Source organism: Dromaius novaehollandiae, chromosome 11, assembly GCF_036370855.1.
Source record: "Dromaius novaehollandiae isolate bDroNov1 chromosome 11, bDroNov1.hap1, whole genome shotgun sequence".
Taxonomy (NCBI): domain Eukaryota; kingdom Metazoa; phylum Chordata; class Aves; order Casuariiformes; family Dromaiidae; genus Dromaius; species Dromaius novaehollandiae.
Window position 1 is genome coordinate 19,753,973 of NC_088108.1, and position 25,298 is coordinate 19,779,270.

Genomic DNA, 25,298 nt, shown 5'->3' on the forward strand with positions numbered 1-25,298 from the left:
TTGATTGTTTTGTTATTCTGTTCTTTACCGTAGTTCAACTTAGAAGTTGGGCGGAGGTATCATATATGCATAGTCTATATAAATGGTACCTGCTTCTGAAACTTGTGCTGAAAACATTCTCACATTGGAGAATGACTTCATTTTCTTCCCTGGTATTTAGGAAATTAATACTTAGGATGGATCTTGCCCTAAGACTGGTTAAACACACTGCCCACGTTTGTTTCCACAAAGGAGTACAAAATTTGAGGAGTAGGAGTACTATTTGAAGTTTGGATTCTGCTACCTGAGGTGGAAAGCAATGTCTGGCTACTACATAGATCTGAAAGAGTCCCCACTGAATCAATGTTGGAGTGTTTACTAAGGCTGAAAGCCGATAGAAGAAGGGGAGATTTTCTTGTGAAACATGAGAAGACCACCAAAGTGAGGAAAGTATTTGTAAAATAACCTAAAACTGTCATTTATGAATAACAGTAAAATGTCTTAGAAATTATTGTTAAAGCAGATTTGAGCAACTCCTGGGCATTATATATTGATATCAGTGCTGAATTGTTTGGCAGTTGGCAGTAAACTTTGTATTTGAGGTACCACACATTTCTAAACTAACATGCATATAATGTTAGATTTCAGTAGAAAGTATAAAAGTATTTAAAACAGTAAACATCAGTAGTTATTAGATATGTCATTTAATATATTGTAAACTAGTGTGCTGATATATTTCTGTGAAATTAAATGGAACTATTTTAGAACTATGGAACTATTTACTGACAAACTTAGTTTATTTACCTCTGAGAAGTAACTGTTCCAAAGCTACCGCATCTGCAGATCATGTTCATTGGTATTGTGAATCTGTTATACAAATTATCAAATCTAAAACATTATAGTACACATTTATATCTTATATCTGTGGTATGATTTACTCAACGCATTTGTAGGAACTATATATATCTGACAAAACTTGTTTTCTGGTACCATTTGGGATCAGGGCAGCTGAATTCAGTTTTTTAAAAACAATCAGATGCTCAGAAATTGTCAGTGTTGTTACTGCAATTGGGCCTGGTTTATAAGGATTTTATGCTTCAGAGTCAAATCCAATGTTAAGTCTCATGTCTGACTGGCAGAATTTTTTTTTTTTTTTTGGCTAATACAGTGTGTATTTTATCATAATGTGATTTAGGGCTGCGTTTTGGGTACCAGAAAGTATGCAGACAATTTCCCCTACAAAAATAGGCCTCTAATACATCTTTACTGAATACCAGTACTCTCTGAATTCTTCACATGAAAGACAGGAAAATAAGCAGAGGAGCGAAAACAGTATTTTTAAAGAAATATTTATTTTTATAAGTGGAGACAGCTTGGCAGTTTGTAATAGTGTGGAGTGTGTAGAGTTTAGGTTAAGTTTGTTTAAGGGCATAAACAAGTAACAATGTGATACTGTATAGCTATAGCCCACCTCACTAGAAAGGACAAATGGACTGAAGCAATTTAACAAAACAAAAGCAGGGCAAAAAACCCCGCACCTTGTAAAAAGTCCAGCATGATGAGGCTGTATAGGGAAATTTCACTACTGAGGCACAAACTATGTTAAATGTACAAGATGAATCTGAGCATATGTTTGTAGTTCTTCTAGTGCTTTTAATTCTTTCTTCATAAAGTTTAAAAATATAGCAGAAATACCATAATTTAAGGTTAATTGTTGAGTTTTAATGTATTTCATGAGGATGACTTAAATACTGTACAGGTTCGTATTGCATCAAAGTTCTGTATTACCATATGACATAAATATTTGTATGTGCTTTTCTTACAGGAAACCTTGCTGTCATCTGCACCTTTATACACCAGACATCTCTCAGCTCACAGAGTGTGAATAATTAGAACACAAACTATTTTAGTAGCTTCAGCAGAATCAGAACAATCCATTTTGATCTGGAGATCTTCCTTATGGTTTGTCTGATGGCTAGAAGCCATAGGTGTTTTGGCTCTTGAAAAAGTTAATGATCAGCCTGAAATCATAGAGATTTTAGACTTTGAAAGTTAGAAGTAAGTATTAAGTATTGCACTGGCAAAGCTTGGTATGACAGAAACTAAAGATAAGAATAATGCTGGGTTCCAAGTTCAGAGGTAAGGCTCTCATGCTACTAATGCACAGTTTGTATTGTAGCTCATGATACTGACCGTGCCAGAGCTGTGTGATTCAGAACACCTCTCTGGGCTGCACGTTCATGTTTATTGAAAGAGTATTCTTTGATGTGGAGAGTGTATCTGTGTTGTGTTGCATTTAGCAACCTTTGGGCAGTCTGATACATTCAGAGGAAATGTTCCAGTTCTTGATTTTTACTCTAATGGTGAAATAAAGTGAAAGTTCACCCCCTCCCAAAGTTATTAGTTTTTAGTACAGGCAACATTTTAGGATGATAGAAGATTTACTGAACAAAATACGAAATATGATGAGAGATGCAATGAATTACAGACATATGAAAGAAATGGAGAAGCTTTTAAGAGAAATTATTTTATGCAAAATAGTTACTGTACCAGTTAGTCATTAAAACTGCAGTAATAAAATTATATTTATAGCTGAATAAGGAGTCTCAGTGTGATTAAGATATAGAAGTAGCTAATTATACCTCTGAAATATTAGGAAATTGAAGTGATGAAAAGTATACAAATAAAAACAAAAGTGCATAAGAATTAATGAGGAGGCTGAAATAGAAAATGGAATAGAGAAAATGACAGTCTGAATAATGTGTAATGAATAAATGTGTAGCTGGTAGACAAGGGGATACTAAGGCCATTGGATGAAGTGAATGGATATTCAGTGCCTCAGAGTTGGTATTTTTGCAGAGTTTTTACAAAAGTTTTTTGGTTCTATTACTGTACAGAATGATTACTTCTCCTTTAAATGGTTTAACTTGTCTTTTTTCCACAAGGTGTATGTGTTGACAATGATGGAAAGTTATAAGATTTTTATCAGTAAAGCCTTTCCATGGGGCTATAATGTTGCGGGTACTGTTAAATGGCACTGGTGGAGCTGTAGAGAGCAGTCCCAGCCTGCCCTCAACCACTAACTAGTTCCTCCCTTTTTATCTCCCTTCCTTGCTGGTGCAAGTGTTGTGGTACTGACAAACCAGTCTGGAATTTGTCTGCATTAAAGCAGCCTTTGATTTTTGTGGGGAGAAGAGCGGGGATATGGTGTTTTTATGTTGGGCTACCTTTAAACAGAATAGCTCCCTGATGCAACTCATTGAGGTGGTCCCTTGATGGCACAAAGAAGGAGGCAGCACAAGAGTTGGAACAAGCAGCCAACTGTGGGAGAAGGTGGGACTGCCTTTGTCACAAAATAATCTGAAAATAGTTTCAGAAACTGTGACCCGAATTTCCTTTTCTAGTTCCACTTTTGTCTGCTCTGACTGCAAGTTGGAGCTTTCTCTGTGTACTTTTAAGACTGACTCTTCTTGCTTTGCCAGTCAGATCTGTCTTGGCCCTAATGTATTTCCAGGGAAGCTGACTGCCTATTGTGGGATCAGTACAGACAGATTCAAATATATGCTATCCTGAGCCATTCACTTGTTCGCTAGAGTGTAACCCTGTTGGGAGCTGAATATTTAGAGCAGGTTAAATGTGGAAGTTCTGTGCCTGGTGCCTCACAGTACTTAACATGGCCATGACAAACTACTGTAACTAGGATCCTGACAAAGGGAGAAATAGCAATTTAAGACACACAAATCAATGGTAAATCATCCTCAGTGAGGATCTCTGTACCCATGCATGAAACCAGATGCAGTCATTGATGGATATTATCTCAAAGCTACATGTGCTCTGATCAGAATTAGGGCAGAACTACTCCTCATTCCTAACTCATCCTTCCAGATAGTCCCTGCTGCTGGGATGCAATTCATGTCCTTATTATCTCTGTGCCTATTGATATACTTTGTCCAAATTCCAGTACCTTGTAGTGCCTTCAAATAAACTTTAAGTATGCCTCGCCTCTTAATGGAAGTACCTATTTAAAGGTTATTTAACAGACAAGTAACACCATGTTGTCTTCATTTTTCATTGATCATAAACTGGATCTTATGGAAAAAGGGTAGCTAATGTAAAACACCTGGCCCAAGGACAACATTGAGTTTGAAGCTTAAGACAGTTACTGTGCATGAATCGTCTTACAGATGTTAGCCTTCCTTGTTTAAAAGCATTTAACCTATCCTGCCCCAGACAGTAAGAGCACAAACCAGATACTAGTACTGATTCTTTCAACTGGCAACAAAAACTTTCCACACGTGCAGCATAAAAAGCTGCTTGTTCTTAGTGATTCCATTTGGATGCTCTTTTGACTTACTGGAACAACTTCAGTGAGAATGTGGGAGGTTTGGACATGTGTGCATTTATGTTGGTTAAAACTGAAGAAACTGCAAATCTGTGTGACTTAGAAGAAAGAAAAGATTCTTCAGAACATGCAGCACACTTAACTTGAGACCGATATGGCATTTTCTATATTTTTATTGTCTGCTTAGAAGGGATTTTTCTCTCACAATATAGTTTGGAGCCTTAAATAGGTGACTTAAATACAAGCCAGTGGTGTTTGTTAACCAGTAAACTGGTTCCAAAACCAAGTACTTTGCAGAATAATAATATCAAGAGTGTTGCTGCTGGTCAAAGGGTTTAAAGCTGTAGATGGTGAACTGCTGGTTCTACTTTTAAATGAAACCACCTCATAAAGTCTAAGATGATTCAGTCATTTTGCTAAGAGAGGTTGAGAAGTGGACTATTCTTACTGATACTCTGATTTAAAGCCCGTGAGAAATGAATATTCATAGAATTGTGTAGGATTCTGAATGAAGAAGATTTTGCAAACACTGATAATCTGCTTTGAAAGTAAGAAATGCAAAAATTAAAGGTTATGCACAGAAGCTGAAGAGGGGATTTAGAAAATATCTAAGTCAGGCACATAAAATTTCTTTATACAGATAAAAATGTGCTAAATAAAACTAGAAGCACTGGAATTTTAATTCCACTTTGGGAAGCTTCAGGTACTGATGAGTTTTCAAAATGATCTGATTTTCTTAGAAAGTCATCATGTTACTGGTTAAGGTGGTATAATCTTAGATCTTCCAACTCTCCAAAACACATCTTTCAAATATTTTGTACAACAAGAGCATTTAGATTCTGGCTCTGCTGTCATAAGAGGAGATACTTTAGAAGCAGTCAATCATGGGAAAGTTTTAAGATGAACTCTTATTATAGCAATTCACTTGTTTGTCAAAACAGCAAACTGATCTTTATCTGCAAACTTTCTTGTGGACTACCATCTTGCCGAGCAAAGCTGTTGATTCTATTGATTTTATTATGTGTACACTAGCATGCCACCACCCCTCCTGCTTGTCTTGTAGACTGTTGGTGACAACAGATCACAGCTTGGAGATCACTGCTGCAGTTAAACTACTTAAATCCAAGAAGAGACAGAATTCCATCTCTGAGAAATTTTGTATTGCTATATTTGCCTAACTTTCTCCATAAAACTTTGGAAATCAGTGAGGTAAGTCCTGTTGCATGTCAGTATGTGAGACAGGCCTACTCTCCCTTGGGGAGCCAGAGAAAGTTATATTATTGCATCAGCAATGTGACAGAACTTCACTGGTCTTGATGAAAGTGCATGGTAAAACATTGCATTTAATGTTGTACTCCAGTTCAGTTAAACAGATATGTTACTAAATGTGCCAAGATTTTGCACAAACAATTAAGGGTTTAATTGTGAGGTTCTATACTTCTAAAGTAAAAGCTCAGTTTGATACTTGATTTTTAATTAATACATTGCATAGCATCAGTGGCTATGTGAAATTTGCATGGCACTATGTAGGAGTAGTAGCAGGATAATATGAGGTAGTCAACGCAGAAGACTTTGCTGAAGGTCATTTATTATTATGCTATCCTGGCTGTATGGTCATTATTATAAAAAGTTACATTCTTGAAGATCGTGGTATAATATAATGTGGATTATAGACTTTTATTCCTATTTGTGATTATCTACTTGTGTTCCTCATTTGTTGTTTTGAAGAACAAATTTCATGTGGATGTTCTGTGTTGTCTTCTTTAAATATACCAAATAGGAGGGCAATAGTATTTGTTTTATAATAGATAGCCAGCTGGACAACATGAGTTTAGTATCATAAAGACTAATGTCTTTATAGTAGAGCCAATCAAAAACCCTTATTTTCATAAAACAGGGTTAAAAATAGAAGAACACTACATATTTTCTACATTTCCTCTAGTACTCCTTCTTTTCTCCCCTATGGTTAGATAAAAAGAAAGATTGTTTTCTGAATGTAGTCTCTTTAAAAGCTTATGAATGAGATGATTATATGTCATTTGGATTCTATTCCAGTTCTTTTAAGATTCTTATAATAAATGTTTTATTTTCTAAGCTTGGAAGGTTTGAGAAAAGACTCACAATTTGGAAAATATACAAACCATTTATTTTGAGAAAGATTTGCTGCATACTTGTATCTGTAGCTTTGCAGTGATGAAGTCAATAGATTTGTTTGTGTGATTGTTTATCAGCATAAGCAAGGGTAATGCTGGCCTGCAAATATGAGATGAACTTTCCTGCCAGCCACTTTACATAGTAGCTGATGTTTCATTATAGCCCTTATTTAAAACCAACAGGATAATATTTTTACAGCTAGTTAACTGCAAAAGTTTTGGCCTCTGAAATACCTTGATTTGAGTTGTTTAGGCAGAAATGAAAACCAAAAACTTATTCAGAAGAAACCCATTCCTTTGTTGCCAGCAAAAAAGCTTTGTCTAGATGTGTCCATTTAAGTTGAATTCTATTTTATAAACATCTGTCTTATTCTCCTCAACATGTGTGGCTGGAAAGGATTAAAAACCAGCACCTACATTCTTGCTGCGTCTTATGCTAAACATGTCTTGTTTTGGTCATTTCTACTCTTATAAATTAATGGAAGAAAGCAAAGAATTTAGGTTGAGGGAAACTGTGTCTTCATTTCAAATGACTCCTCCCTGCCCACCACAAAAAACTATAATTTTTTTCGTGTATTTTTATCAGTATTACATTGTCCAGAAGGCAAATGCAGAATATCTGCCAAAAAAACTAGATTATTGTTCTCTAATTTGTATTCTGAGTTTAAAGAGTATAGAAAGCTAGTTTCTAGCTGTTGCTGTTCCAGTGTCTGGAAATTGTTCAGTGCAAAAGCAACCTTGAATGTGGTCACATTACTGAGTGTAAATGCCATTATAAATTCTATACATCTTTACCATCTAGTTACTCTGTTATTTCAGGTAATCATAGTGCTGTGTATTTTTTTTCTGAGTGGGAGAGAAAATTGAGTATTCTTTAATTAAATAAAGTCAGGAAACTGAATACAAGACTAAGATGGGGTTAAATAAATCACTGAACTAGATGCCTGTTGATTTCCTCACTTTCTAATTGCATGGCACTAGCATTACCATTCTAGTGTTCTAGATTGGAAGGACATCAAGAGGCCTCTCCATGCAGTTCTCTTTTGCTGAGGCAAGGAGGAACAGACTGTGTCATTTCAGAGAAATTCTCATCCAGCTTTCTACTAGAGGGACTGTAAAATTATCCCAAGCAGCCTATTTTATTAACTTTACCATTAGGATGTTTTTTCCTTATTACCAAGCTTTGGGCTTTCTTAGTATAGTTTAAGCCTATTGCTTATTCACTGTGGACATGAAGAATAAATGATTCCATTTCTTTTTTCAACAGCTTTTTGTTTTCCTGATGACTGCTATAATGTCAACTCATCTTCTTGTCTCTGTCTTTAGGCAAACTACTGCAATGCAATTATTCTTCTGGCATAGGCCATATTGATTATTCATAAGTATTATTGTTCCTTGCATTTGTCCCATTTAAGCTTTATTCTGTTTAAGAGCCTATCTCCAAGTCAATAAATTTATCGTGTAGAAGTTTAAGGAAAAACAAATCTCTCGCTTTTTTTTTTTTTTTTTTCCCTACAATTCATAAATAAATTATGGAGATCTTTGCCCTGGGTACTACACATGCCAAATTATAAATGGGTTGGAAAAAAAGGATTAAATACTCCCGTTATGGAAGATAGGCAGTTGGCAATTATTGTCTAAATGCAAGCTCTAGCTTAGGAGATCCTGAACTAGTGATTGTTTCTAGCTTGGAGAGAAGAACAGGGAAAGGATTGTTCTTCATTTGCTCTTTTTCTTATACTACTTTTTTTATTTTTTTTTTTATTTTATTTTAAGAACCTGCTACAGGATATTTTCAGTTGTGACTTTTTTTTTTCCATTTCATTGTTTCATTTTTATTAAGCTTAGTTTACAGCGGCTTGCCTATACATTTTATAAATTTGTTTGCTTATTATTTCTGATAAAAACCCACAAAAGGATTATAGGCCTCTTATCTCCTACCAGATTAATTGTGAGCTAAAAGAGCAAAGGTTAAGAGGCTTGTCATTTCCTTTTTCTCCTTGCAAATGCTGCCTGAGCCTTTTTAAAAAACATTTTACAAACATCCTATTTATTAGTTGTTGATCTATAGCCTGTAATACAAGCATCACTCCTTTTTTAGATAGATAGAAAAAAATGATGTAACCATGGATAGTTTTATTCTTTAAAATACCCAACTATTTTTTTGAATCTTCCTTATTTCTTGGTTTTACTTATGTTTTAATGCAGAGCGCTCCAATTTTGAATTATTCAAGGGAAGAATACTTCATACTGCTGGTTGTTAAGTAGGGTCATTTTGGTTTTATTGATTTCCCTCTCTTTCCCTTAATTTTGTATTAAGAAATTTGGCTGAGGTTGGTCTTTGGAGGAAAGTAAATTGATTCTGTGCAAGATAGATATTATTTGTGGGTTAGGGGAGTCTCAATAAATTTAGTGTTAGGGTTAATATCTCTCCATCTTCTATTTTGTGACTTATCTTGTAATTTCTTGGTACTGCTTATTTTCACCTGGCTTTGTGTTGTGACACCAACATGGAGTATTATTTTTCTTTAATCTGCTTTGGAAGAAGATTGTGTACTTTGATCTCTTGTTCTTCCCAGAGTGGGTCACTGCAGCAGTTTGTAGGCTGCAGATGGAAACAAGTGGAAAAACTTGAGCTGGAGCAGAAAATGATTGCCAATTACTTGATACTATTTTATAAGGAGACTTCATGTATTAATTGTCAATTCACTTCAAGATGAAATAAAGATTTATTCTTGATTAATGAAGTGCTCCTGTGTGCATATCTTCAAGAAATAGGACAGCTTTTGTTAGTGCCCTGAGGGCACTAATAAGCTGTAATGGCCCTGACCAACTTCCCCTGGGGCTTCCCCCCACCCTCCCTATAGGTGCAGGACCCCATTTTAGCCCAGCCCTGGGCTGTGGGTCCCTGCCTCAGTCTCCAGCCCCACCACAACCCTGCCACTGCCTGGCCACATACCCCGTTGATTTGGACCTCGCCCACGGGCTCACTGCTTGTTCCGTCCCTAGGGCTCTGCCCAGCCATCCCTGGGCCTGATCCTGACTCTGCCCTGCAGGTTGACTTCCCAGCATGGGCTCAGACCTGCCACATCACCACCAACTTGCCAGATCATCTGGACTCCTGGCAGAATCTGTTGCCATCTCCAGCTGCCTGGTCCCCTCCCTGGGTGCTGTGGGACGGGCCCTGGCTGGGGAGGCCCCTGCCCTGCCAGCCGGGGTGTCAGGCTTGGCTCCCGGCTCTCCGTCCCTGAGGGAGCAGCCAGCCTCACTGCTCCTTGGCAGCCTTGGTTTTTGAGGATTAGGAATAACAGGGGTGTGTGTGTTTACTCTTCTGGTACAGTTATCTAGTAGGCTTATACTTCTTTGGAGGCTCATGGCTCTGTGTCTTGTTCTTCAGTTCAACTGCCACTTGGCACTTGAGACAGGCTGCAATGCTTATTTCATTATTCAAAACTTCTCTGAAGAACAGTTTTGGGAAAAAAAAGGATTTTATTTGGTAGAGTGCTAAATTGAGGCTTATTTTGTTGTCTCTTATGCCTGTGTGAAGATGTTATTTAAAATTTGTGAATCCAGAATTTAATTGCAACATATAAAATAAAAGAATGATGTAAAAGTAGGGTATTACCTCTTATCTATCCTAATGGCTTCATGAAATTGCTAGAGAAGGATAATATTACAGAACCAGAAATACTAACACTCCAAGTCTTGAAAAGTCAGAAGTATGCTACTCTGTTAAATAACTTTTTCAAAAAATAAGCAGACTGCTTTAAAGATCCTGATGAATAAATAGTCTGATAACAGTACTAAAATAGGTTTTGTCACATTGGGAAACTTTTTGGGACAAAAATTTATATTAATAAAGACAAAAAATAGTGTTTCAGGTGTCTAGAAAGTGTTGGATTGGTATCTGCCAAGTCAGATGTATTAGAAAATACTAACGATGTTTTCTGAAAAGCTGCAAGATAATTTTTACCTTTTTTGGTGATAATCTTAAGCCTCACAGTTTTGTTGTTACTATTCTGACATAGACTATGGAGGATGCTGGGAGATTCTGTAATAATTTTTCCGTTAATTTTGTGGCTTGGTTTATAGTTGAGTTATTGGGAGGTTAGGCTTTTCTCTGGGATGGAAATAAAAGATGAGTGGTGGTCATGTAGGCCAGTGGCATAAAGGAATGATTAAAAATTGTCAACATAATTTTGAAAAGATTCAGTGGAAGCCCAGTGACTGTATCACATGAGTTGTCTTCCTTTGTTGCTAGTTTGAGTCCAAAATAAAGCAAAAAATGCAGTTTCCAAGATGCTGAGTGTAAATCAGTTGAAATCTTGGACACTGTGGAGCAGAAGCAGGTATTCATTCTTCACAGACGTTCCCACAATCCCATCCCTTCCTCTAGTGGAGAAATCTGTTAGAGAGTAGGGACTGCAACAGTAAAAGTGAAAATAAAATTGTGATACAAGAAGCCTTTATTTCACTTCTTGGCCAAAGAAAGATGAGCAAAAGCTAATCAGTAACGAATTAAAAAAAAAAAAAAAAAAAAGTAAGTCCAGCCTTTATTATTTGAAAGATTCTTGCAAAAATGTCACAGGATTTTGTTCTATTTTTCTATTATATTTCTATATTCCCCAAGTAAAATCAGAAAATTCTTTTGAATGCTCCCTATTACTAGATTCTTACATGACATACAGAATATTGAACCTTAGAAAGTATTTTTCTTACTCCTGCTACATGTAAATTGTTTCTTTCTTGTGCCTTTTTGATCTTAATAGTTGTTTAGTAGCATCAATTTGTTGTACATTTTACAGTTTGATAAGCTGTTGGATTACCTGTTGGATAACCAAAAATGAAAAAATTCAGGATCTTGTAGGTTGTTCAACTGAAGAGGAGAAACTGGTAATTTCAGATGCTGCTGTAACCAGCAGGAACAGCTGATTTGGGCACAGTTTACAGATGTTAATGTAAACTGCTGCAATTTCAGTTCATAATAGTATGCTAGCTTAACTGCGAGTTATTACAGTTTGCATTCCTCATTCCTCAGTTGTCCCTGCTGGTGGTAGCAGTAATCTTTGATGAGGGGTAGTGTGGACAGCTGAGGATAATAATGCTTTAGCCATTTTAGATTAATCTGCTTTCAAATATGAGTTAACTTCCTGAATCATAGTTTAATTAATATTTTTCAGTGGCTTTCACTTTGCCTTTGTTTTATGTTGCAGACCTACCAACATTTCATAAAGGGACATGAATGTGGCTGTTGAATAACCTGATTTACTTGTTAATAAACCTTGAAAAGGTTCAGTGCAGCTTCGTAGAAGTGGCTGAAGCACACAGTGGAAAACTTGCAGTTGATGCTTCTCCTTTTTTTATATCAGATCAGATTGTCTCCTTATAAAGGCCTCAAGCTTTACAACCCCCTTAATGATAGGGTTAAAAATGAGCTTTTGATAAATACCTGGACACTGTGGTTTTGTATTTGCTTTGAGATGTGTGGAATTTATATGTTTGGGGAGAGCAAGAATAAAGTGGCTGCAAATAGGATTGAATCAGCTTTGGGTTTTTTTTGTTTTTTTTTTTTTCTCTCGCTAGAATTTGCTTTCTTTGAAAAGACATCATCTTCCCTGGAAGAGTGTATGTATTCATGAAGTGCTGTCTTGATTTCCCTTTCAATGTTTTCTCTCATTTTCCCTGGAACCTAAAGGATCAGATGCTTTTTTCATAATGTAACTTGGGTCTCTGTCGTAGCACAGATTAGTTATAAATTTGTTTCCGTGTATATATCTGGTCCCTTGTGGAGAAAATTCTGCACAGTAAAATCTGCTTTTCTATAATAGCTGTTCTATTTTGCTATATTAAAGTTAAAAGCGTTCTTTGCCAAATGCTTTACAGTTACTAAACCCATTTATCAGCCAGATACCATTGCTTATTTTCTACAGTAAGTTTGTAATTAACAATGGAAATCAGTAGCTACAGGCAAAATCTTTGTGTATTATAGGTTAGTTTTCTCACTTTAAGTGAACTCATGAGATTTTCATGCTTTCTTTGGCAAGATCTTTATTGCCTTTTATAAATTTTATTTTGAAATATCTTGAGCAGCAACTTTTTTCTCTTTTTTGTGCTCAGTTCATTTACACTTTAATTGTTAAGGGAAAGTAACATTACTGAAAAAAGATGGACATTTCAGAATGGCAATGTATGCAGAGCTGTATCTTCTGTTTTTTTGAAGATAGTAAAAACTAAAATGCAAAAGAGAATAAAATTAGTGATAGTTGATCTTACATAGTGGAGTATTCTTATACAAATTTCAGTAAAGAGGAATCTACAAATTTAAATTATTTTGAAAAGCAAAGTCAGACTTTAAACTACGGAAGAGCAAACTACATGGTCATTATACTTACTGAACAAGCAGGGAGGCAAATATCACATATTTAAAAAGATGTAAGAAGAAATTTGAAATACATCCAGTTATAACAGACAAATAGCTTTAGATGAAGACTCCAACAGAGAACAAATGAACAAACTTTGGCCCAGAATGTGGGTGGTAGTTTTGGGCTAATATGGTAGTTTGCATTTAAATCAATACATGTACAGTGTAGAAAAAAAGTGCTGGCATAGCTCTTGTGGATTTCATCATGCAGTAACTCTTTGGATGCCTGTACTATACTGTGTTTGGTGGTAAAAGGCGATTGACAGTGTTCAGTGTATGCAAATACTGAGCTTTGGCATCAGAAAACAAAACTAAGCTTGCAATGTAATTTATGATGATTTCATCTTTTTTTGTAAATGTGTGAGTTTATCAGGACTCTGCAAAGTGAAACAAGATTAAAACACAAAACAGGGAGTATTTCTCCATTTTCTCAGCAGTGAACTCTCTAACTCATTAGAATTTTCTCGGTGTACAGCTTGTTACAACATATTCTGAAGATGAAGGTTTCAGTTAATAACTCTTGCATGTGAAAATCTTATTCTGATAGGGAATTGTATGAGAATGCACATGCACATACATGTTTATTAAATGCATCTGGCTTGTGTAATTTTGTAATGCAAAAATCTTTATAGAGGAATGCAACTCTTAGAGTGGGTTCAGCAGGACTTTTTTTTTTGAATTGGACCCTTAATTTCTGTTAGTAGTGTAACTCCATTGTGAGTGGGTTTGTTTATGTTAACTGAGACTGTAACCCTATTTTATGGAAAGAATTTTTGTCTCCTTCCATGTTCATAGTCACAGCCTTTTTTTTGTACTGAAAATGAAATTCTGCTTAGCTGTTTTACTCTTGAACATGCAAAGCTCAGAACTCTGCATTCAGTAGTATCTTATTTAAGATTTTTTAAGTTTTTCTTTATAAATACATGCATGATGCTAACAGATATTTTTAAAGGGTTTTTATTCAATAAATGTTTGTGAATTGTGTTTTTTATACTATAAAAAAAAGGATCAAAAAACCCCATCCTTCCCAACTATAAAAGTGAAAGTATTCTTACAGCTATTGCCAGGCTTCCCATCCCACATCTTCATATGGTAATTTTTCCCTGTTGGCAAAAGGTGTATGTATGTCTTTTGTTATCTCTTTTCGGAGAATGATTGAACTGTTTAGTCAAGTTTTAAAAACATACCAATCAACACATCTTATCTTGATCGTTAGACATCTGACAGGTTAATAGGGAACTAAAAATCACTATCAGATTTACAGGGTTTTTTGCTGTATAGTACAAGCATTTGCATACCTTTTACTTGTGGTGTCTTTGCATGACTGGTTTAGCAAGCTGAGATCTGGATGCCCACCTTTCTCCATTACTCACAGCTATGCAGCCGTTGGAGTTGGCCTCTGCTCTTTTAAGTAACCACTGTCTGGTCTCTCCTGTGTGTAGTCGTGTACTGGCTTAGATATATATCCAGGCAGAAGCCTATATATTTTCTCTTTTTTTCCTGTTTTTCTCCAAAAAATAAATTAATAAACATTCTGGCAGTTTGACTTCTAGTGGTTTTGCAATGTAAAATTTTCTCAGTGTTTTTTTTTTATTTTGTGCTAAATTTATACTCATTTGTGTTTGACAAGAATACATATGACCATCCTCTATATATTCTTTCAATAACATAGACAAATACATAACATACATCCAAATATATTAGGCAAGAAAATATGATATGCTGTGTTGGATTACACTTCTATAAATTGTCTAGATCTCATTCCCAGAATAAAACTAGTGTTTCCTGTGGTCAGTTGTAAAAATGACATAGCTGTGTTGGAAAAAGTAATTGTGTGTCCATTTGCTTTAATAACTTAATTAGAGTAAGACTTTAATTTACCATAGTTTGATATTTAGATCACAGTAGATAAATGAGACTCACTTTGCTCACTTTGACAGCGCAGTGATTGTAGGTATCTTAATGAATAGTTTTATGACTGATTAGTTTGACATCGGCAGAATTACAGGACTATAAAAACATTGAGTTCCAAAATTGTCATTAAAAAAAATAAAAAGCAAGGAGCAGGGTGCACTATAGTATACAGCAGTCTCTTAAAACAGAACCATTTTCCAGGGGATAAGTTTGGAATAGTTTCATAGGAAGCTGTGTTTTATGCCTGAGGGAGCAATCATCTCACTTTGTGTACATGTATGTGTACAGCACTTTGGTTGGTGTGGTATCTTTTTTGCTTGTTTGTTTTTTTTATGGGTGTGGTTTGTTCAGTGATTTGTCTTGGCATCAAACTGTTCTAGTAAAGCTTCTCATGGGAAATTTCTGTAGTGAGATCTTCATGTCTGCAGCCGTATTTGTTTGTTGCAATGCATTATATGCAGAACTAAAATGGACATATAACCATTCTGAAGTTTCGTGGATATTTTCCTTATCTGAAGCTCTATTTTTAGACATCCAAGTTAATTGATATGATTTATATTCTCATTATATAATAATGTAACACATATGATTAGATACACTAATTAGATCAGTGTTTCTATAGGCTTCAGGGTCTTTTACTGTCATGCCTATGAAACCAGTCTGTGCATAGTGGTGATGCAATAATGAACTATCTGCCATTCTCATGTAGTTTATAGTATATTTGTATAAAAGTAATGCATATTTTTGGTTGTGAATCTTTGAATGATATGGTGTTAGTTCCTTAACATTATATACCTGTATTGTGTACAGAAGGATGTGCTAATAAGGGGTTAATATTGATTTTCACATTCATTAATCCAATACAAACAATGTTACTTAAGCTACTGTACAATAATATTAATCACTATCAAATAATAGATTTTCATAAATTTTCTGTTTTGTAGCTTGAAGATGAGTCTTTTGGGAAAGGTTAAATCTAAAGATATGATCATTTGGTGGCCTAAGTGCTCTCCTGAATCAAGGCCTTCTTTTTCATTGTAATTAGAGAGCTTTAAAATAATTCACATGAAAGGATGCAATTGAGACTTGCAGCATTTCAAACAGGGACACAGCAGGAATTTCTGAAAAGTGTTCAACTATGAATATCTAATGGTTGCATTAAAAGATGAAGGAAATGTTTATATCAACTGTATCTGCAAAATTAAGGTAGTATTTATAACAAAAATAACCCAAAGCCTTTAATATTTACATATAGCCTTTAATATTTCTAATTATTTTCAGTGGTATTTTTTTGGGGGGGGGGAGCTTTGAATGCTTTTTTACTAAATATCACCTACCAGCTGATAGTAGTTGACAAATGAGAATTACACCTTACTTCGTATTCAGAGGGTGAAATCTACAGTCCTTATTTCCTCTCATGAGGAAAACATTCATTAAGTTTCCGAGAGCACTAGAACTTTCTCATGTGCACTATGAAAGAAAGCTGTTAGGAGCTTCTTGAGGATACCCATGACAGGCCTTGGTTCAAAGTAGCCCTGGAGTTCCTAGAGTAGCCTATGGGACCCTGACCTGTGCCAAAAGGAAGAGCCACATAAAGACACCCAAGCTGTCTTGGTCCAAGAGTTGTGCCAATTTACTGTTCCATTCAAGTTAATGTACCCTCTTTAGAAAAATTTCAAACAGGAGAAGATGATCCCATTTCCTACAGCATCTGTCCTTTTACTCCTTTCTTAGTGAGCATGTAGTTAAGTCTCTTTCAGATTACTTCGGGCAGCAGGGTACAGAAGCATAGGGTAAAATTAGTCTTTTTCATTGCAATGGATGAGAACTTGGTCAATATTCAACTACTGAGGCTTGCTGGTGGCTTTAGTCTTTGTGTCTTAAATCCAAACACGAAAAAAGATTCCTAGATTTTTCTGTTCAATTTCATAATATCAAGACCAGAGTTCATAGTGAGGCTGTGTTTTTCTGGTTTTAAAATCTGTCCATCTTATGACATACCCACTCAATATTGAGTACCTGCCACACTGGAGGAAGGGCACATGCTCAACAAGTCAACTGCATGTTCCTCTTTCAGACTAGGAAAGGTGAGTTGCGTGGTATTTTTTGTTTTGTTTTTTTTTCTTTTTCCTTTCAGTGACTATTCTGCAGTATCAGATTATTTTAATTTGACAATTTTAATCAATCACTGAATAGATGCATATTAAGAACAAAGTATGATTAGAGTACATATGTATGTCCTGTATTTGGTCTGCATGTAAATAGTTTGGGGAGACACTTTTGATTTTGGTGAAATTACAATGCAGATTTACAGTAGAAATTCTGTTTAGAAATTTCTGTTTGCAACATTGTGCTGCAGTGTGGATATCCTCATAAAGACTGGTGGATCACTTCCATGAGGACAAAGGGGTTGAAATGAAAGCTGCAGTATTCCAATACTTTGTTTCCTTTTGTGTTTATTCTTGAGGATTTGCAATTGGTCAGGTCTCAAATAGAATAGATGCATCTCTTGAGCAGTCTCACTTTGTTTTTAATTATGTATGTTTGTTTGTTTGTTTTTTGCCTCTGAGGCTGGATTAGCTGGACATCTGGTGCTGGAGATTTTCTCTTCTTTGAAGAGGAATGAGCTGCTGCCATGCCATTCTTCTGATGTCCATCCAGAAGATTCTGTAGTCACTGAAAAATGCTGAGTTGTTGGTTTAGTTATGCTTGCAGGTTGTTAGAGACAAAACAAAAGACAGGAGTTGCCAGTCTGATAACATAAGCCTGTACTGAATATTCCCTAAGGAATACATAAAAATGTGAACTGCTTAGTAATAAAGCATCATTTCTGTACAGGAGCTGCCTCAATGTGTTCTGCATATGTCTGGGAATTCCAGAGCTGTGTTTGCAGTCACTTTTGACAGTTAATACATACTACAATGCACTTGCTTTTGGTTATCTTTTTTCTCTAAAAAGCAGGGCATTGTGAACAGATGCCAGTCAAATCTGGCACCAATGTGTACTGGGTTTGGTACTACTGGCTGTCATTGGCCATAAATATGTTGTGTAATATACTACTATTTTTTTCTGATAGAAAAGATAACTGCTGCAGTGTTTTTGTTTTTGTTTTTTTGTTTTTTTTTTTAAGCATTAAAAAAACCTTGGGTACATTTTTAGAGATTGCTGGGCAGCCTGATGCCTCTGTTCTGCATATTGATCTAGGCTTTAAGGACTTAAAATCTTTCGCACAACTGCACTCAGAGTTCCAGGCTTCCTTGTTGTGCCATGATGTTTGGTGAATTTGATTTCCATTGTGCTGTGGAACATGGTCCTCAAAGTATGTCTTACTCTCTAGTGGTGATATTTCTTCATAATACAGCTGTCCTGAAGCAGGATTATTACAGACCAATTAACAAAAGATTTGGATCAATTGAACACACAAATCTTGCTTTCGTGACAACAAAAATGTTGGAAATACAATCTGTCAGAATTGTAGAATTGAAAGTTTTCATAATTTCATTTTGCAGGTTATACAATAAAACCATTTTTTTCACTTCAGCATGAAATCGCACATTGCTATATCTGAATTTTATTAAGAATAGTGATTCTAGTTTAATTTTAGTTTTGAATAACTTTTTATTGAATTTGTCCTAAGCTAGTTACAAATTTGAATGTGAAATGGTGGAATTGCTTAGCTGGTTTGGGGGAAGTCAGTAAGATGAAGCAATTGATACACTGGTTATGGTCCTGTAAGGGACCTGTATGAACTGCTAAGGAGTCTGAAAATTTGAAAATTGAATATTTAATCTTGTTAAATATTAGTCATTATAATCACTGGTATAAAATGTTATTTTTGTTTGAATTTCATCCCAAGAATAGTAAATGCCTGTTCCAGAGCATTTCCAAACTACTCTGTTAAGTTTTTTTTAAAGAGTTTACTGCTACACATTTATTTTGATACACCTCTCTTTTGTAAAGATCTGATTAATTTTCGGCTTCATTGCTTCTTTTTAAAGTATATCCTAAGACAATACAATTTTTAACACAATTCAAAACCAAATAAGAATCAAAAGTCCAACCCCCAAATTATTGAATTTAAAAGAATTATAGGTATTTTCATTACTTTATTCTTGAGTTTGCAAGATCAGTTAGCCTACTGTACAATCCAAAATTAAATACTTTTTACAGAATTAGGTTGTGGATTACAGGAAACCATTTGATGCCATAAAGGGGATGCTGCAGTGCAACCTCTGGTAGTTTACTCATCTCGACTTTATTTTGCCTTTCAAATCATGTGCAGATGTTAGTATTAGCTATAATTGGCTTGGGAGCCTTTTTCACCCAGATGTGAAACCCTGAGTAAAGAATAATTGTGTTTGTAAGCCATGTAAGCCATGTATTTAATTCCAAGCAGAATTAGTCATCTAGAGAGAAAAAGTATGATGAATGGGTTTGTTGTGAAATGCTGGGAAGCATACCTGCAAAGTAGAGTTTAAGAGCCTGATAGACAGTGATGCTAAAATTATGTGGCTAAGTAAAACATCACAGTTTCCATTGCATTCACTTCATGTATCCTGGACAGCCCTAGTTTTACACACAAAATGATAGGTTCTGAAATAGGATATTGGTGTTTTTCATAGATTATTAAAGTTATTGAGAATAGTGGTTTAAAAAAAAAAACAAAGGCAGGCAAAATGTTACAATTTATTACATGAATGAAAACTGAAATGGAGAACAGCATTATATCTCTCTATAAATTCATAGTGCACATGCATCTTATTGTCTGTTGGTTTTCCTCTTCTCAGGGAGGTTATGATAGAACTGGAGAAGATCCTGAGAAGATCCCTTGTCACTACAGGGGATAATCAGAGGAATGGAACTGTGTTTTTAAGACTAATAACTCATTTGAACCAGGAGCCTTTGAGCCTGAAGAGGTAACTGAGAGGAGTTATGAATGACACAGAAAAAGAGAGCAGGGAGTAGTCCTCTCTTGCAGTTTGAGGATTATGGGCTATTAAACAAACCTGTCAATCAGTTGGCTCGGAATGAATACAGAAAGTGGTTCTTTGTACACTGGGAAGTTAAGATGCGGAAGTCCTTAATCCAGTGCATTGTAGATACTAAAGTCTGCATTGGTTCAAAAGGAATTGGACAAACAGATGAAAAATTCAAATTATCAAGGCTTATTGTATACAAAGAAATCATTTCTTGTCAGGAAATCGTTGAGCCGTGGATCATTGGATGCTAGGAGAATGTTCTGAGGGAATATCCCTATGTATGTGGTATGATCTTATAACCTTCCCCAGGCATCTGCTGGTGGCTGCTGTTGGAGACAGAATATTGAGCTAGATGGACCTTTGGATTGACCTTTTATTTCTGTTCTTACAAACGAGACGTCTTTTAAGTATCTGTAAAAAAAGAATTAAAATCCAAAAGTGAAAAGGGCTAATGTCTACTTCCAAAAATACATGTAAATTAAGCAACCAAGAGACACAGTACATCTTATGACTTCTTGATTCTGACATTGTTTTATGGACACAAATAAAGGCTGCATTTCAGACTGAGATGCCACATTAGATTAAGTGGGGTTAGCACTCCTAGTTAAACTGTTTTGTTTTTCCCAAAGAATCTATAAGCTCTGAATTAATTCATAATCAAGTTCAAGGAATCAGTGAGGAAGCAACTTTTTAGAGTCATTAACCTGTTGATAACTTATAGGAAAGAACTTTGGAATCACTGAGGTTGGAAGGGACCTCTGGAGATCATCTAATCCAATCCTTCTGCTCAAAGCAGGGTCAACCAGAACAGGTTGCTCAGGACCTTGTCCAATTGGGTTTTGAGCATCTCCAAAGATGGAGATTCCACAACCTCTCTGGGCAACCTGCTGCAGTGCTTAACAACCCCCACCAGACAACTTTTTTTTCTTACATTTAAATTGCATTTCCTGTGTTTTGATTTTTGCTCTTTGCCTCTTGTCTATTCACTGCATACCACTGAGAACAGTTTGGCTTCATCTTCTTTACTCTCTCTTTCATCGGGTATTTAAACACCCAATAAGATCCTCCCTGAGCCTTCTCTTCTTGAGGCTAAACAGTCCCACCTCTCCTAGCTTCTTCCCATAAGACAAATGCTCCAATCCTTTAATCATTTTAGTGGCCTTAAATCATGGCCCTGACTTGGATCTTTTTAAAGCCTATTGACTTTTAAAAATGAGATTTGGGGAAGTTGATAGCTCCTTTTTTTGCTGAGCTTTTCTGCTGGATTTGATTCTTCCTAGTTTGATTAAAATGGCCATGTGAAGGAGATTGGAGATTTCTTAATTTTGCGGTGATTTTTATAGAGATTAATATACTTAAGATATGCCTTTATCAGTAAGGATAGGATTGTTGTGTATCATGTGGGCAAGGAGATACTAAATGCTCTGAAAAGGAGTATGACCTAGTTCACTTAGAGTGATAAATGTGTGTATCTTACAAGCCAGTCTTTTCGATTGATGTAGATGTTGAGCTCTTGTATAAAATTTGAGTTTACAACTGTCAAATCTGTCAGAAAGTTGATTTGTCTTTACAGAACACTTCTGAATATAATAAAAATGCCTGTGGCACTAGTGGATGTTTAATTATATATCCAGCATTTTCCTGATAAGAGAGAGAGTTCCATTTGTATCTTTAGAGACATATAAAATACTTTCTTCCAGTGTATCTCTTGTCCTTAAGAAGGACTTTAGACTACTCTGCCTTGTTTTGGACAATTCACTGTAAATATGAACTATTGCATCCTATCTGTCTAAATTTCTGCCCAGTTTTGATCAAGCATAGTATAACCTTCATTTTCTTCTGGTGTTGCATATTTTTATTGTACCATTTGAACTATCTTAATATTCCTCTTCAGCAATACTTGCTTTCATAATAAATCAATGTCTATTTCTATGAAAGTGGCAAAATTGCTAAAATCTGTTGTATTAATTAAAGATTTTTCACTTGTGCCAAATATTAGCTGACTAAATTCAGAAACCTGAAAAATAATAAATATAGTCCCAGATAAAGCTTACTGAAAAAATGACAGCTAGAATTCTTTACATTCAATGGAGTGTATATTTCTAAGTAGGCAGCTATCTCAAAAATCTTATAGTTAAATTAGAGGAAGAGAATCTTGAGGGAGAAAAAAGGCTTTTAAAGTAAAGATGGAGAGGTGCCACTTTAGTACTTTTAATAATTTGATTCCGTATAATTTGAGATCAGGCTGCAGTTATATATTGGAAGTGTAGAGTGGAGACCTCTGGGGACTTCCACAGGCTGTGGTGCTTCAAAATTATGCCTTTGCTCATTGGTGTCATCTTCCACTGAGCTCCATGGAGTGGTTCTCCCTCCTTAGTTTGGTCTGAGGTTATACTGGAGGTCAGGGTCTGGTTGGGAAAAACCAAAGAGTAGAGAACTTCAAGGACCTTTGTAGGCCCTTACAGGTGATACTTTTGAAGGAGGACAGTTCTCCCTCTGAGGGTGGGTGTTATCTTGCTTTGGGCTCCACAGATGAGAATGCCAGCTTTTTCTTCAAGGACTGTCTACTCTTAATACTTTTATGTTACTACTTCTACTTTTATTTAATACGTAATTCTCAATATTTTGAATATGCATGGAAATACCCAGTGAATATAGAAGAGATGTGTTTTGAACCATATGACTGTATTTTCTGGCAGCAGGGATTTAAGCCAGAATTGTATGTGACTCATAAGAGAATTGTTATTACATGCATTTTTGTTAGTTATTTTTCAGGAAACTTATGTGGGTCCTATACGTCCTTTCCAAACATAGATTTTTGTGACCAGTCATACTTTTGATACAGTAATGTGAACCAGTTGTATTTCTGATCACTTGTCACACATGAAGAACTTAGTAATTAATAACTATGCAGTAGGCATCTCATAATCCGTAAGTTCAGTTTTCTAATTCTTTTGCATTATTACCACTTATCTGCTGTCACAGCATGGTCTATGTTAAGGTAGGGTGTTCCTGATGGCTTGCACAATACATGAGTACCTACAAGCTAGATAAATTCAGCTTTTTATTGCCTACAAAAGTTTATTTGGTGATAACCAAAGTCTAGTAAGAATATATGTAGCTTAAAAAAAAAACCCTCTACAACCCCCACCTTTTTCTTAAAAAGCCTGTTAGTTTCCACCAACTTTTTCTGTATTTGCAATGTCCCTTGCTGAAATAACATTTGGTAGGGTTTTTTTCTTTTTTTTTTTTTCCCTCTTGTCAAGCCATAATATCTTCACTTCATTCTTTTCAAATAAAGACCAGACTTCTTAAGCCTTTTTCTTTAGTGCTTGGGGAGAGGAAACCTGGAAGAATATTTGTAATTTGGAAAGATAAGGTGGATGTTTGGTGAAAATAGAGTCCTTGCCACTTTTTTATTATAGGGCTTATTAAAAGTAGACATGCTATCCCATCTCTTCTTTGTTTTTTAGGCACATTTTGTCATATTTTTATACCAGCATTTCGTCGTATTTTCATGACTGCACTATATAATTTAAGGATATTTTAGTCCATGTCTTATTTTTCTCACTCCATGCATGCAGCATTGTGTTTTTAAGAAACTCAATGAGTAGCACCTTTATAGAGGTTAAGGGACTCTTCATTTCTTTTGAGATAATCTATTTTCAGAAATACTATTTGGATCAACTGTCTATTTTTTTTTTTTTTTTAATGACATGAGAGAACCATTCCAACTTTCTCTGAGTTCAGGATTTACTGTTTCTTTTGATCTCCATGTTGCTAAGCAGTCCTCACTAGTGAATGTGACTGACCCTTGACTTGCATGTCCATTGTTCTTAACATTTGGAGTTAAAGCCTCCTGTCACTGTTGGTGTCTTGAGTGTATTTTAACCCTTCATATACACAGTGTAGATTAGCAAATTAGATTTTTTTTTTTAACCATAAAACTGACAGACCCAACTGTCTCATAAAAAGGTGCTTAAAGAAATAGGGAAAAATAATCAAGCTTTCTAGACTTTTATCTCTGCTTGGTATCTCTTTTACCCTGAATGACAATTAGGTCATAAATGATGCACCTCTATTTTCTTTTTATCTTCTTAATGCTAAATTTTCCTTTCTGAAACATGAAGCATGGTGAGGAACATTTTTGTTCTACTTTTACGTTCAAAACCTCTTAATAGTACAAAGTTTAACTGAATTTTGTTATTCTGAGTTTGCGATAGCAGTTACACATGCTAATAAAATAGCTACTCAGTTGTAGTAGTATTCTTTTGAGTTTCCTAGAACCATATGTCTCAAAATATGCCTTGATGGAAATATTTCAGTTTTTGAGGGTGTGTGCTTGTGCATGCAGGTGAGCACGTGTGTTAAAGGAATTGGTGACATTTTGATTAAAATAACCTCTTTTATTTCTTGTTCATTTTCTTTACAAAATGTTCCATTGGACAATGTCCTTTACGGTGGAATTGTTACTAAATTAGTAAGGTAGATATGTGGATTGGATATCAGGTGATCTACAGATTGTACTGCATTAGAGGACTCTTCTTGTAATGCATCAAGGTCCCTTGTCTTGATGATTCCTTTATCTCTTTGCATCCTCTTCCTTTTGGAAGATTGGGGAATCATCCATGCATCCTAGTACTTCAGGATCTTTACCTGTGATTTCTTGAGAGCTAGGCAGAACCTTTAGTATTAATATGAATTGAGATCTCAGTCTCTGATCTTTTCTGTGTACTGTACTGACAGCTAAACTTTCTGTGCCTTGAGGCCATAGACTATTGTAAATAGAGTAGAAGGGCTTTGGAATATTGAGGACAAGTAACCAGAGACTTGGACTCTATTTCTGGCTTTATGATTTCTGGCTCTTTGGCTAGTCCTTTAACTTGTTTTTGCCTTACTTTATCACTGTGATATTGATTGTATTACCTTACATCACAGAGAGTTAGACTTATGTCTCTCTAAAATCTGTTTCTGCCTTTAAAAGCAAGGTACTCAGCAATGCAGTCTTTTTTATTTAACAAAATTAGGCAATGCATTATGAAAATTTAAAAAGACAAAATGAGTATTTTCAGAATTTTCTCAAAATCCAATCAGTGAGGAATTGAAGGGAATAAAGAAGAGAGCACTACAAACGTGAGAGCATTGCACCTTTAAATAATAATTTATGTAGCCATATTATGTTTGGAACCATTTATTCACTATTCTCTTTCACATTAAATCAGCACCAGTTTTAGAAAGCAATGTTCTCTTAACAAGTAGACTAAAGTTATACAACAATCACACAATACTGGAAAAGGGTATATAGGCTGTATCATGTGGCATAGGTTTGATTAATATGTCCTCAACAATAATTACTGCTAACTTGATTTTTTTTCCTACACCCTTTTCTACTTGACAATCCCAAACAAAACATCTCAGAAGGACTTTCAGATCTGATTAACAGTTCATGGCTGCTCTAAATGGACTTGAAGCAATCTATTGCTTTGATGTTTAAATCTTAATTTGCATCT